The sequence below is a fragment of the Arachis ipaensis genome, chromosome B1 (assembly GCF_059453495.1).
Source record: "Arachis ipaensis isolate K30076 ecotype BB chromosome B1, ASM5945349v1, whole genome shotgun sequence".
Taxonomy (NCBI): domain Eukaryota; kingdom Viridiplantae; phylum Streptophyta; class Magnoliopsida; order Fabales; family Fabaceae; genus Arachis; species Arachis ipaensis.
The window spans coordinates 114,647,314-114,662,787 of NC_142436.1; the positions used below are offsets into that span (position 1 = coordinate 114,647,314).

General features: G+C 39.8%; 1 non-coding gene across 1 annotated transcript; it reads left to right on the forward strand.

Annotated features, from left to right (window-relative positions):
* Positions 1 to 8,679: 8,679 nt before the first annotated feature.
* On the forward strand, positions 8,680 to 8,787 carry LOC148578009 (small nucleolar RNA R71). Its single transcript, XR_015904023.1, has one exon. It is a non-coding gene; the product is annotated as a small nucleolar RNA R71 (small nucleolar RNA).
* The last annotated feature ends 6,687 nt before the right edge of the window (positions 8,788 to 15,474 follow it).

The window sequence follows — 15,474 nt, forward strand, 5'->3', positions numbered from 1 at the left end:
GCAGTATCTGGGCGCTGAACACCCAAAATGGGCAGCATCTGGGCGCTGAACGCCAGAATTGCACCCTGGAGAAGAGCTGGCGCTGAACGCCCAGAACAAGCATGGTTCTGGCGTTCAACGCCAGAAATGGGCAACAAATGGGCGTTGAATGCCCAAAATGGGCACCAACCTGGCACTAAATGCCCAGAGTTGTGTACAAGGGCATTTTACATGCCTAATTTGGTGCAAGGTTGTAAATCCTTGAACACCTCAGGATCTGTGGACCCCACAGGATCATCTCAGGATCTGTGGACCCCACAGGATCCCCACCTACCTCCACTCACTCTCTTCTCTCTTCTCAATCATCCTCTATTCCCAATAAACACTCTTCCCCAAAACCCTTCACCTATCACCTCCATCTCTCTTCCCTATTAACCCTTCACCACTCACATCCACCCACTCTTCCCCATAAACCTACCCAATAAACTCCACCTACCTTCAAAATTCAAATCAATTTCTCACCCAAACCCACCCATATGGCCGAACCTTAACCCCCCCTCCCTTCCCTATATAAAGCCTTCCATTCTTCCTCATTTTCACACAACACAACCCTCTCTTCTCTTCTTGGCCGAAACACACCTCCCCCTCTTCTCCATCTTTTCTTCTTCTTCTTCATCTAATTCTTTATTTTCTTGCTCGAGGGCGAGTAATATTCTAATTTTGGTGTGGTAAAAGCATAAGCTTTTTGTTTTTCCATTACCATTGATGGCACCTAAGACCGGAGAATCCTCTAGAAAAGGGAAAGGGAAGACAAAAACTTCCACCTCTGAGTCATGGGAGATGGAAAGATTCATCTCCAAAGCTCATCAAGACCACTTCTATGATGTTGTGGCCAAGAAGAAGGTGATCCCCGAGGTCCCTTTCAAACTCAAAAGAAATGAGTATCCAGAGATCCGACATGAAATTCAAAGAAGAGGTTGGGAAGTTCTAACAAATCCCATCCAACAAGTCGGCATCCTAATGGTTCAAGAGTTCTATGCCAATGCATGGATCACCAAGAACCATGATCAAAGTAAGAACCCGGATCTAAAGAACTATGTTACAATGGTTCGGGGGAAATACTTGGATTTTAGTCCGGAAAATGTGAGGTTGGCGTTTAACTTGCCTATGATGCAAGGAGATGAACACCCCTACACTAGAAGGGTCAACTTTAATCAAAGGTTGGACCAAGTCCTCATGGACATATGTGTGGAAGGAGCTCATTGGAAGATTGACTCCAAAGGCAAGCCGGTTCAACTAAGAAGATTGGACCTCAAGCCTGTGGCTAGAGGATGGTTGGAGTTCATCCAACGCTCCATCATCCCCACTAGCAACCGATCTGAAGTTACTGTGGATCGAGCCATCATGATCCATAGCATCATGATTGGAGAAGAAGTAGAGGTTCATGAAGTCATCTCCCTTGAACTCTACAAAATAGCCGAAAAGCCCTCTCCTGGGGCAAGGCTAGCTTTTCCTCATCTTATCTGCCATCTATGTTACTCAGCTGGAGCTTCCATAGAAGGAGACATTCCCATTGAGGAAGAAAAGCCCATCACTAAGAAAAAGATTGAGCAAGCAAGAGAGCCCATTCATGGAGCTCAAGAGGCGCAGGAAGCTCATCACCATGAGATCCCGGAGATGCCTCAAATGCATTTTCCTCCACAAAACTATTGGGAGCAATTCAACACCTCCCTAGAAGAATTAAGTTCCAACATGGGACAATTAAGGGTGGAACATCAAGAGCACTCCATCATCCTTCATGAAATTAGAGAAGATCAAAAAGCAATGAGGGAGGAGCAATAAAGACAAGGAAGAGACATAGAAGAGCTCAAGGACATCATTGGTTCCTCAAGAAGGAAACGCCACCATCACTAAGGTGGACTCATTCCTTGTTCTTACTTTCTCTGTTTTTCGTTTTCTCTATGTTAAGTGCTTATCTATGTTTGTGTCTTCATTACATGATCATTAGTAGTTAGTAACTTTGTCTTAAAGTTATGAATGTCCTATGAATCCATCACCTCTCTTAAATGAAAAATGTTTTAATTCAAAAGAACAAGAAGTACATGAGTTTTGAATTTATCCTTGAACTTAGTTTAATTATATTGATGTGGTGACAATGCTTCTTGTTTTCTGAATGTATGCTTGAACAGTGCATATGTCTTTTGAAGTTGTTGTTTAAGAATGTTAAATATGTTGGCTCTTGAAAGAATGATGACTAGGAAACATGTTATTTGATAATCTGAAAAATCATAAAAATGATTCTTGAAGCAAGAAAAAGCAGCAAAGAACAAAGCTTGCAGAAAAAAAAAATAAAATAGGCGAAAAAAATAGAAAGGAAAAAAAAACAAGCAGAAAAAGCCAAAAGCTCTTAAAACCAAGAGGCAAGAGCAAAAAGCCAATAACCCTTAAAACCAAAAGGCAAGGGCAAATAAAAAGAATCCCAAGGCTTTGAGCATCAGTGGATAGGAGGGCCTAAAGGAATAAAATCCTGGTCTAAGCGGCTAAACCGAGCTGTCCCTAACCATGTGCTTGTGGCGTGTAGGTGTCAAGTGAAAACATGAGACTGAGCGGTTAAAGTCAAGGTCCAAAGCAAAAAAAAGAGTGTGCTTAAGAACCCTGGACACCTCTAATTGGGGACTTTAGCAAAGCTGAGTCACAATCTGAAAAGGTTCACCCAATTATGTGTCTGTGGCATTTATGTATCCGGTGGTCATACTGGAAAACAAAGTGCTTAGGGCCACGGCCAAGACTCATATAATAGCTGTGTTCAAGAATCATCATACTGAACTAGGAGAGTCAATAACACTATCTAAACTCTGAGTTCCTATAGAAGCCAATCATTATGAACTTCAATGGATAAAGTGAGATGCCAAAACTATTCAAGAGGCAAAAAGCTACAAGTCCCGCTCATCTGATTGGAGCTATGTTTCATTGATAGTTTGGAATTTATAGTATATTCTCTTTTTTTTATCCTATTTGATTTTCAGTTGCTTGGGGACAAGCAATAATTTAAGTTTGGTGTTGTGATGAGCGGATAATTTATACGCTTTTTGGCATTGTTTTTAGTATGTTTTTAGTAGAATCTAGTTACTTTTAGGGATGTTTTCATTAGTTTTTATATTAAATTCACATTTCTAGACTTTACTATGAGTTTTGTGTGTTTTTTCTGTGATTTTAGGTATTTTCTGGCTGAAATTGAGGGACTTGAGCAAAAATCAGATTCAGAGGTTGAAGAAGGACTGCTGATGCTGTTGGATTCTGACCTCCCTGCACTCAAAATGGATTTTCTGGAGCTACAGAACTCAAAATGGCGCGCTTCCAATTGCGTTGGAAAGTAGACATCCAGGACTATTTCCAGCAATATATAATAGTCCATACTTTGCCCAAGTTTAGACGACGCAAACTGGCATTCAACGCCAGCTCTCTGCCCAATTCTGGCGTCCAGCGCCAGAAACAAGTTGCAAAGTGGAGTAAAACGCCCAAACTGGCACAAAAGCTGGCGTTCAACTCCAAGAATGACCTCTCCACGTGTAGACTTCAAACTCAGCGCAAGCACACACCAAGTGGGCCCCAGAAGGGGATTTATGCATCAATTACTTACTTCTGTAAACCCTAGTAGCTAGTTTATTATAAATAGGACCTTTTACTATTGTATTAGACATCTTTGGATTATCTTTTGATCTATTGATCACGTTTGGGGGCTGGCCATTCGGCCATGCCTGGACCTTCATTACTTATGTATTTTCAACGGTAGAGTTTCTGCACTCCATAGATTAAGGTGTGGAGCTCTGCTGTTCCTCAAAGATTAATGCAAAGTACTACTGTTTTCTATTCAATTCATCTTATTTCGCTTCTAAGATATTCATTCGCACTTCAACTTGAATGTCATGAACGTGACAATCATCATCATTCCCTATGAACGTGTGCCTGACAACCACTTCCGTTCTACATTAGATTGAATGAGTATCTCTTAGATCTCTTAATCAGAATCTTCGTGGTATAAGCTAGATTGATGGCGGTATTCATGAGAGTCCGGAAAGTCTAAACCTTGTCCGTGGTATTCCGAGGAGGACTCTGGGATTGAATGACTGTGATGAACTCCAAACTCGCGAGTGCTGGGCGTAGTGACAGACGCAAAAGGATAGTAAATTCTATTCCAGTATGATCGAGAACCTCCAAGATGATTAGCCATGCAGTGACAGCGCATCGGACCATTTTCACAGAGAGGAATAGGATGCAACCAACGACAAGGGTGATGCCTCCAGACGATTAGCCGTGCTGTGACAGAGCATTTGGACCATTTTCCCGAGAGGATTGAAAGTAGCCATTAGCACCGGTGACATCCTTACACAAAGCCAGCCATAGAAAGGAGTAAGACTGATTGGATGAAGACAGCAGGAAAGCAGAGGTTCAGAGGAATGAATGCATCTCCATACGCTTATCTGAAATTCTCACCAATGATTTACATAAGTATTTCTATCCTTATTTTAGTATTAATTTCGAAAACTCCATAACTATTTTATATCCGCCTGACTGAGATTTACAAGGTGACCATAGCTTGCTTCATACCAACAATCTCCGTGGGATCGACCCTTACTCACGTAAGGTTTATTACTTGGACGACCCAGTGCACTTGCTGGTTAGTTGTATCAAAGTTGTGAAAAATTATGAATTGAGATTAGAGCACCAAGCCTTTGGAGCCATTACCAGAGATCACAATTTCGTGCATCAAGTTTTTGGCGCCGTTTCCGGGGAATCAATTTCGAACAATAATTCACAACCTGAGTAACAATTTCGCATACCAAGATGCTGTTGGATTCTGACCTCCTTGCACTCAAAGTGGATATCCTGGAGCTACAGAAGCCCAATTGGTGCGCTCTCAATTGTGTTGGAAATTAGACATCTTGGGCTTTCCAGAAATATATAATAGTCCATACTTTGCCCAAGATTGATGGCCCAAACCGGCGTTCCAAGTCAGCTTAAGAATTCTGGCGTTTAACGCTAGAACTGGCATAAAAGCTGGAGTTAAACGCCCAAACTGGCACAAAAGCTGGCATTTAACTCCAAGAAAAGTCTCTACACATGAAAGCTTCAATGCTCAGCCTAAGCACACACCAAGTGGACTCCGGAAGTGGATTTTTTACACTAAACACCCTAGCTTACTCATTTTCTGTAACCCTATGTCACTAGTTTACTATAAAAACTACTTTTAGTAATTCATCTTGTACCTCATGACACTTTACACGTTTCATATTGTATCTTCTACGGCATGAGTTTTTGAACCCTATTGTTGGGGGTGAGGAGCTCTGCTGTGTTTCGATGAATTAATGCAATTACTACTGTTTTCCATTCTATCATGCTTGCTTCTATTCTAAGATATTCATTCGCACTTCAACCTGATGAATGTGATGATCCGTGACACTCATCATCATTCTCACTTATGAACGCGTGCCTGACAACCACTTCCGTTCTACATGCAATCAAGCTTGAATGTGTATCTCTTGGGTTTCTAATCTAAGATTGAAACCTTTGTGGTATAGGCTAGAATTATTGGTGGTCATTCTTGAGATCCGGAAAGTCTAAACCTTGTCTGTGGTATTCCGAGTAGGATCTGGGAAGGGATGACTGTGACGAGCTTCAAACTCGCGATTGTTGGGCGTGTGACAGACGCAAAAGGATCAATGGATCCTATTCCAATATGATCGAGAATCGACAGATGATTAGCCGTGCGGTGACAGTGCATTTGGAACATTTTCACTGAGAGGATGGGAAGTAGCCATTGACAACGGTGATGCCCAACATAAATCTTGCCTTGGAAGGAGCCTTGCGTGTGTGAAGAAGAATATAGTAGGAAAGCAGAGATTCAGGGGATGGAGCATCTCCAAAATCTCAACATGTTCTCTATTACTGCAAAACAAGTATTTATTTCATATTCTTTTACTTTTTACAATTAAATCTGAGAATTATTGATATCCTGACTAAGAGTTACAAGATAACCATAGCTTGCTTCAAGCCGACAATCTCTGTGGGATCGACCCTTACTCACGTAAGGTATTACTTGGATGACCCAGTGCACTTGCTGGTTAGTTGTGTGGAATTGCAAAAGTGTGATTGTGATTTCGTGTACCACAAAAGAAGAAAGAAAGAAGGAGAAGAGGAAGAAAATGAAGGAGATGGAGGGAGGTGTGTATTCGGCCAAGGGGAAGAAGAGAGGGTTGTGTTGTGTGAAAATGAAAAAGGAATGAGGGGTTTATATAGGAGTGGGGGAAGGTTTAGGGTTCGGCCATTAGGGTTGGGTTTGGGAGGAAAAAGAGTTTAAAATTTGGAGGTAGGTGGGGATTTTAGGGAAGAGAGGATGGATGTGAGTGGTGAAGAGGTGATGGAGAAGAGTGATTGAGGTGATTGGTGAGGGGTATTTGGGGAAGAGGGTTATCAAAAGGTGGGGATCCTGTGGGGTCCACAGATCCTGAGGGGATTCTGTGGGGTCCACAAATCTTGAGGGGATCATGTGGGGTCCACAGATCCAGTGGGGTCAAGGACTTAATATCCCTGCTCCAATTAGGCGTGTAAAACGCCCTTAGAGTGCATGTCAGGCGTTAAACGCTAGCTTGCTGCTTGTTTCTGGCGTTTAATGCCACTTCCATGCTCTGTTCTAGCGTTAAACGCCAGTCTGGTGCTTGTTTTTGGTGTTTAATGCCAGCCTGATGCTTCTTTCTGGCGTTAAACGCCAGTTTGATGCTTCTTACTGGCGTTTAAACGCCAGTAAGTTCTTCCTCCAGGGTGAGCTATTTTTAAAGCTATTTTTCATTCTGTTTTTAATTTTTCAGTAGTTTTTGTGACTCCACATGATCATCAACCTAAAAATATAAAATAAAATAAAATAAAATAGATATAATTAAATAACATTGGGTTGCCTCCCAACAAGCGCTTCTTTAATGTCAATAGCTTGATAGTGAGCTCTCATGGAGCCTTACAGATGTTCAGAGCATTGTTGGAACCTCCCAACACCAAACTTAGAGTTTGAATGTGGGGGTTCAACACCAAACTTAGAGTTTGGTTGTGGCTCCCAACACCAAACTTAGAGTTTGACTGTGGGGGCTTTGGCTGACTCTGCAGTGAGAGAAACTTTTCATGCTTACTCTCCATGGTTACAGAAGGAGATCCTTGAGTTTTAAACACAAGGTTGTCCTCATTCAGTGGAAGGACCAACTCTCCTCTGTCCACATCAATCACAGCTCTTGCTGTGGCTAGGAAGGGTCTTCCAAGGATGATGGATTCATTCTTATCCTTCCCAGTGTCTAGGATTATGAAATCAGCAGGGATGTAAAGGCCTTCAACCTTTACTAACACGTCCTCTACTTGTCCATAAGCCTGTTTTCTTGAGTTGTCTGCCATCTCTAAAGAGATTCTGGCAGCTTGCACCTGAAAGATCCCAAGTTTCTCCATTACAGAGAGTGGCATTAAATTTATTCCTGACCCCAGGTCACACAGAGCCTTCTCAAAGGTCATGGTGCCTATGTTACAGGGAATTAGGAATTTACCGGGATCCTGTTTCTTTTGAGGTAATTTCTACCTATCCAATGCATTTAGTTCATTGGTGAGCAAGGGAGGTTCATCTTCCCAAGTCTCATTACCAAATAATTTGGCATTCAGCTTCATGATTGCACTAAGGTACTTAGCAACTTGATCTTCAGTAATATCTTCATCCTCTTCAGAGGATGAATACTCATTAGAGCTCATGAAGGGCATTAGGAGGTTCAATGGAATCTCTATGGTCTCTAGATGAGCCTCAGATTCCTTTGGTTCCTCATAGGGAAACTCCTTATTGGTCATTGAGCATCCCAGGAGGTCTTGCTCACTAGGATTCACGTCCTCCTCCTCCTCTTTGGGTTCGGCCATACCAAGTAAGGTAATGTCCTTGCACTCTCTTTTTGGATTCTCTTCTGTATTGCTTGGGAGAGTACTAGGAAGAGTTTCAGTGACCCTTTTACTCAGTTGGCCGACTTGTGCCTCTAAATTTCTAACGGAGGACCTTGTTTCATTCATGAAACTTAAAGTGGCCTTAGATAGATCAGAGACTATATTTGCTAAGCTATATGGATTCTGCTCAGAATTCTCTGTCTGTTGTTGAGTGGATGAAGGAAAAGGCTTGCTATTACTAAACCTGTTTCTTCCACCATTATTAAAGCCTTGTTGAGGCTTTTGTTGATCCTTCCATGAGAAATTTGGATGATTTTTTCATGAGGGATTATAGGTATTTCCATAGGGTTCCCCCATGTAATTCACCTCTGCTATTGCAGGGTTCTCAGGATCATAAGCTTCTTCTTCAGAAGATGCCTCTTGAGTACTGTTGGATGCAGCTTGCAATCCATTCAGACTCTGAGAAATCATATTGACTTGCTGAGTCAATATTTTGTTCTGAGCCAATATGGCATTCAGAGTATCAATTTCAAGAACTCCCTTCCTCTGAGGCGTCCTATTACTCACAAGATTCCTTTCAGAAGTGTACATGAACTGGTTATTTGCAACCATGTCAATGAGTTCCTGAGCTTCTGCAGGCGTTTTCTTTAGGTGAATGGATCCACCTGCAGAATGGTCCAATGACATCTTTGATAATTCAGACAGACCATCATAGAATATATCCAGGATGGTCCATTCTGAAAGCATGTCAGAGGGACACTTTTTGGTCAGTTGCTTATATCTCTCCCAAGCTTCATAGAGGGATTCACCTTTTTTCTGTTTGAAGGTTTGAACATCCACTCTAAGCTTACTAAGCTTTTGAAGAGGAAAGAACTTGGCTAAGAAAGTCGTGACCAGTTTATCCCAAGAGTTCAGGCTATCCTTAGGTTGAGAGTCCAACCATATTCTAGCTCTGTCTCTTACAGTAAACGGGAAAAGCATAAGCCTGTAGACCTCGGAGTCAACCCCATTGGTCTTAACAGTATCACAGATTTGCAAGAATTCAGTTAAGAACTGAAAAGGATCTTCTGATGGAAGTCTATGAAACTTGCAATTCTGTTGCATCAGAAAAACTAATTGAGGCTTTAGCTCAAAATTGTTTGCTCCAATGGCAGGGATTGAGATGCTTCTTCCATGTAAATTGGAATTTGGTACAGTAAAGTCACCAAGCATCTTCCTTGCATTGTTATTATTTTCGGCCATGTCTCCTTCTTTTTCAAAGATTTCTGTCAGATTTTCTCCAGAGAGTTGTGCTTTAGCTTCCCTTAGCTTCCTCTTCAGAGTCCTTTCAGGTTCAGGATTAGCTTTAACAAGAATGTTCTTATCCTTGTTCCTGCTCATATGAAAAAGAAGAGAACACAAAAGAAAATATGGAATCCTCTATGTCACAGTATAGAGATTCCTTTATGTGAGTAGAAGAAGAAAAGAATAGAAGAAGAGAAATTCGAACACCAAGAGGAAGAGAGGGTTCGAATTTTGAGATGAAGAGAAGTGTTAGTAAATAAATAAATAATTAAAAGGAGATGAGAAAGGGAAGAATTCAAAAATTAAATAAAATAGAAAAAATATTTTTGTTTTTTTCATTTTAAAATTAGTTAGAATTCGAAAATTTTAAAAAGAAAAATTAAATTAAATTAAATTAAAATTTAAAACAATTAGTTAATTAAAAGGAATTTTGAAAAAGAGGAAGGTGATTTTTGAAAATTAGAGAGAGAAAAGTAGTTAGGTGGTTTTGAAAAAAGATAAGAATCAAACAAAAAGATAGGATTAGTTTGAAAAAAAAATTTGAAAATCAATTTTAAAAAGATAAGAGGTTAGAAAAGATTTTGAAATTGATTTTTGAAAAAGATATGATTTGAAAAAGGTTTAAAAAGGAAATTTAAAAAGATTTGATTTTTGAAATTAAGGTTGATTACTTGACTAACAAGAAATAAAAAGATATGATTTTAAAATTTAAAGATTGAACCTTTCTTAATAGGCAAGTAACAAACTTAAAATTTTTTTGAATCAATCACATTAATTGTTAGTAAAGATTTTGAAATTATGAAACAAAATAAGAAAAAAATTTTTGAAAATCAATTTGAAATTTTTGAAAATATGAAAAAAAATGAAAAATATTTGATTTTTGAAAAAGATTTGAAAAAGATAGGATTTTTAAATTGAAAATTTGATTTGACTCATAAGAAACAACTAAATTTAAAAACTTTTTGACTAAATCAAACCAAATTTTCGAAAATTTATGAGTGAAATAAGGAAAAGATATTTTTTTTTATTTTTGAATTTTAATGATGAGAGAGAAGAACATCAAAAAGACTCAATACATTAAAATTTTGGATCAAAACACACAATGCATGCAAGAACACTTTGAATGTCAAGATGAACATCAAGAACACTTTGAATGTCAAGATGAACACCAAGAACATATTTTTGAAAATTTTTTTAAGAAAAGAAAAACATGTAAGATACCAAACTTAGAAATTTTCAATGTTGAGACATTAATAATTCAAAAATGCATAGGAGAAACAAGAAAAGACACCAAACAAGAAATTTTAAAGATCAAATAAGAAGACTTACCAAGAACAACTTGAAGATCATGAAGAATGCAATGCATGGATTTTCGAAAAATGCAAGAAAGAGATAAACATGCAATTGACACCAAACTTACAAACTAACACAAGAATTAAACAAGAAACATCAAATTATTTTTGATTTTATGATTTTATTAAAAAATTTTTGTATTTTTCGAAAATTATTTGGAAAAAGCAAAATAAGAATTTCAAAATTTTTAATAGGAATTCCAGGAATCTTGCAATGTTAGTCTAAAGCTCTGGTCCAGGAATTAGACATGGCTCACTAGCCAGCCAAGCTTTCAGTAAAAGCTTCGGTCCAAAACACTAGACATGGCCAATGGCCAGCCAAGCTTTAGCAAATCATTACATACAACAGCTTAATTGATGAGAGTCCACGGACTCTTGTGATGATAAGTTGAAATCTCGGTCCAAAAGATTAGACATGGTTTCACAGCTAGCCAGATTTCAACAGATCATCATGAAACTCTAGAATTCATTCTTAAAAATTCTGAAGCCATAGAATAATTTATTTTTAAAATTTTTTTGAAAATTTTTCGAAAATAAAAAGAATAAAAATAAAAACTTAAAATTAAAATAAAATTACCTAATCTGAGCAACAAGATGAACCGTCAATTGTCCAAACTCGAACAATCCCCGGCAACGGCGCCAAAAACTTAGTGCACGAAATTGTGATCCTTAACAACGGCGCCAAAAACTTGGTGCTCGGAACGTAATTCACACACTTTGTCACAACTTCGCACAACTAACCAGCAAGTGCACTGGGTCGTCCAAGTAATAAACCTTACGTGAGTAAGGGTCGATCCCACGGAGATTGTCGGCTTGAAGCAAGCTATGGTCACCTTGTAAATCTCAGTCAGGCGGATTCAAATGGTTATAGAGTTTTAATAATTAAAATATAAAATAAAGATAGAGGTACTTATGTAATTCATTGGTGAGAATTTCAGATAAACGTATAGAGATGCTTTCGTTCCTCCCGAACCTCTGCTTTCTTGCTATCTTCATCCAATCATTCCCACTCCTTTCTATGGCAAGCTTTGTGTAGGGCATCACCGTTGTCAATGGCTACTTCCCATCCTCTCAGTGAAAATGGTCCAAGATGCGCTGTCCACGGCTATTCATCTGTCGGTTCTCGATCATACTGGAATAGGATTCAGTAATCCTTTTGCGTCTATCAATACGCCCAGCACTCACGAGTTTGAAGCTCGTCACAGCCATCCCTTCCCGGATCCTACTCGAAATACCACAGACAAGGTTTAAACTTTCCGGACCTTAAGAATGGCCGCCAATAGTTCTAGCCTATACCACGAAGACTCTGATCTCATGGAATGGAAGGCTCGGTTGTCATGCGAGGCAACCATGTGTCATGAACCAGGAGACTAAGAGATACGCACTTAAGCTATTGCAAGTAGAACGGAAGTGGTTGTCAGGCACATTTTCATAGGTGAGAATGATGATGAGTGTCACGGATCATCACCTTCCTCAGGTTGAAGAACAAGTGTATATCTTAGATAAGAAATAGGCTTGAATTGAATAGAAAAACAATAGTACATTGCATTAATTCATGAGGAACAGCAGAGCTCCACACTTTAATCTATGGTGTGTAGAAACTCTATCGTTGAAAATACATAAGAACAAGGTCCAGGTATGGCCGAATGGCCAGCCTCCCCAAATGGCATATGAATTTGAAAATTAGGGAAAAAGACCCTTAGTTCAATAGTAAAGAGTTCTATTTATCCTAAACTAGTTACTAGGGTTACAGAATTGAGTAAATGATACAGAAAATCACTTTCGGGCCCACTTGGTTTGTGCTTGGGCTGAGCATTGAAGCTTTCACGTGCAGAGGTCTTCCTTGGAGTTAAACGCCAGTTTGTAACCTGTTTCTGGCGTTTAACTCTGCTTTGCAACCTATTTCTGGCGTTTAACTCTAGAATAGGGCAGAGAGCTGGCGTTGAACGCCAGTTCGTTATCTAAACTCGGGCAAAGTATGGACTATTATATATTGCTGGAAAGCCCTGGATGTCTACCTTCCAACGCTATTGAGAGCGCGCCATTTGGACTCATGTAGCTCCAGAAAATCCACTTTGAGTGCAGGGAGGTCAGAATCCAACAACATCTGCAGTCCTTCTTCAACCTCTGAATCTGATTTTTGCTCAAGTCCCTCAATTTCAGCCAGAAATTACCTGAAATCATAGAAAAATACACAAACTCATAGTAAAGTCCAGAAATATGATTCTTATTTAAAAACTAATAAAAATATATTAAAAACTATGTAAAAACAATGCCAAAAAGCGTATAAATTATCCGCTCATCAATACACTTCTGAAAGAAATCCTGTGAATAATGAGACAACTCAGAAGAAAGGAGTTTTTGAGATTGATACTCTGAATGCAATATTGGCTCAGAATAAAATATTGACTCAGCAAATCAATATGATTTCTCAGAGTTTGACTGGAATGCAAGCTGCATCCGGCAGTACTAAGGAATCTTCCTCTGAAGAAGAAGCTTATGACCCTGAGAATCTTGCAATGGAAGAGGTGAATTACATGGGAGAATCCTATGGAAACACCTATAATCCTTCATGGAAGAATCATCCTAATTTCTCATGGAAGGATCAACAGAAGCCTAATCAAGGCTTCAATAATAATGGTGGGAGAAATAGGTTTGGCAATAGCAAGCCTTTTCCATCATCTTCTAAGCAACAGACAGAGAATTCTAAGCAGAGCCACTCTGACTTAGCAACCATAGTCTCTGATCTAAATAAGACCACTCTCAGTTTCATAACTGAAACAAGGTCTTCCATAAGAAATTTGGAGGCACAAGTGGGTCAACTGAGCAAAAGAATTACTGAAATCCTTCCTAGTACTCTCCCAAGCAATACAGAAGAGAATCCAAAGAGAGAGTGCAAGGCCATAACTATAACCAAAATGGCCGAACCTGGAGAGGAAGAAAAGGCAGTGATTTCCAGTGAGGAAAACCTCAATGGACGTTCACTGGCCACTAAGGAGTTCCCTATTGAGGAACCAAAGGAATCTGAGGCTCATGTAGAGACCATAGAGATTCCACCGAACTTACTGTTGCCATTCATGAGCTCTGATGAGTATTCTTCCTCTGAAGAAGATGAAGATATTGTTGAAGAGCAAGTTGCTCAGTATCTAGGAGCAATCATGAAGCTGAATGCCAAGTTATTTGGTAATGAGACTTGGGAGAATGAACCTCCATTGCTCATCAATGAACTAAATTCCTTGGTTCAACAGAAATTACCTCAGAAGAAACCGGATCCCGAAAAGTTCTTAATACCTTGCATCATAAGCACCATGACTTTTATGAAGGCTCTATGTGACCTTGGTTCAAGTATAAACCTCATGCCACTTTCTGTAATGGAGAAACTGGGGATCTTTGAGGTACAAGCTGCAAGAATCTCACTAGAGATGGCAGACAATTCAAGGAAACAGGCTTATGGACTTGTAGAGGATGTCTTAGTGAAGGTTGAAGGCTTTTACATCCCTGCTGACTTCATAATCCTAGACACTGGGAAGGATGAAGATGAATCCATCATCCTTGGAAGACCCTTCCTAGCCACAGCAAGTGCTGTGATTGATGTGGACAAAGGAGAGTTAGTCCTTTAATTGAATGAGGACTACCTTGTGTTTAAGGCTCAAGGATCTTCTTCTGTAACCATGGAGATGAAGCATGAAAAGCTTCTCTCAATACAGAGTCAAACAGAGCCCCACACTCAACTTTTAAGTTTGGTGTTAGGAGGCCATCATCAAGCTCTGAGTCTCTATGAAGCTCTCCAAGAGCTCACTGTCAAGTTATTGACATTAAAGAAGCGCTTGTTGGGAGGCAACCCAATTTTATTTAATTATATTTATTTATTTTCCATTGTTATTCTATGTTTTCTTTAGGTTGATGATCATGTGAAGTCATAAAAATAACTGCAAAATTAAAGCAAAATAAAAAATAGCATGAGAAACAGCACACCCGGAAGGACAGGCTTACTGGGGTTTAAATGCCAAAAAGGATAGCAGAATGGGTGTTTAACGCCCAGCCTGGCAGCATTCTGGGTGTTAAATGCCAGAATGGGCAGCACTCTGGGTGTTTAACGCCAGAATAGGCTGTCTGGCGTCTGGCTGGCGTTAAATGCCAGAAATGGACAGTAGACTGGCGTTTAACGCCAGGAAAGGTAGCAGAGCTGGCGTTTAACGCCAGATTTGGCACACAGTGGGCGTTTGAACACCAGAATGGTGCAAGGAGCAGAATTCCTTGATACCTCAGGATCTGTGGACCCCACAGGATCCCCACCTACCCCACCTCTTCTTCTCTCCTCTTCACAACTTTCCATAACACTCTTCCCCAAATACCCTTGACCAATCCCATCAATAACTCTTCCCCAAATACCCTTCACCTATCAAATCCTACCCTCTTCCCCATATCCTCTTCACCACTCACATCCATCCATCATATACCCCACCTACTTCACCATTCAAATTCAAACCATTTTTCTCCCAAACCCACCCCTTCATGACCGAATCCCCTCTCTCTCGTACCCTATAAATACCCCCTCCTTACAACCTTCAATTTCACACATCACAAACACTTATTTCCCCCTTGGCCGAACTTCTCACCTCCCTCCATCTCCTCCATTTCTTCTTCTTCTACTATTTTCTTTCTTCTTTTGCTCGAGGACGATCAAACCTTTTAAGTTTGGTGTGGAAAAAGCTTTGTTTTTTTTTTGTTTTTCCATAACCATCAATGGCAGCTAAGGCCGGAGAAACCTCTAGAAAGAGGAAAGGGAAGGCAATTGCTTCCACCTCCAAGTCATGGGAGATAGAGAGATTCATCTGAAAGGTCCATCAAAACCACTTCTATGAAGTTGTGGCCAAGAAAAAGGTAATCCCCGAGGTCC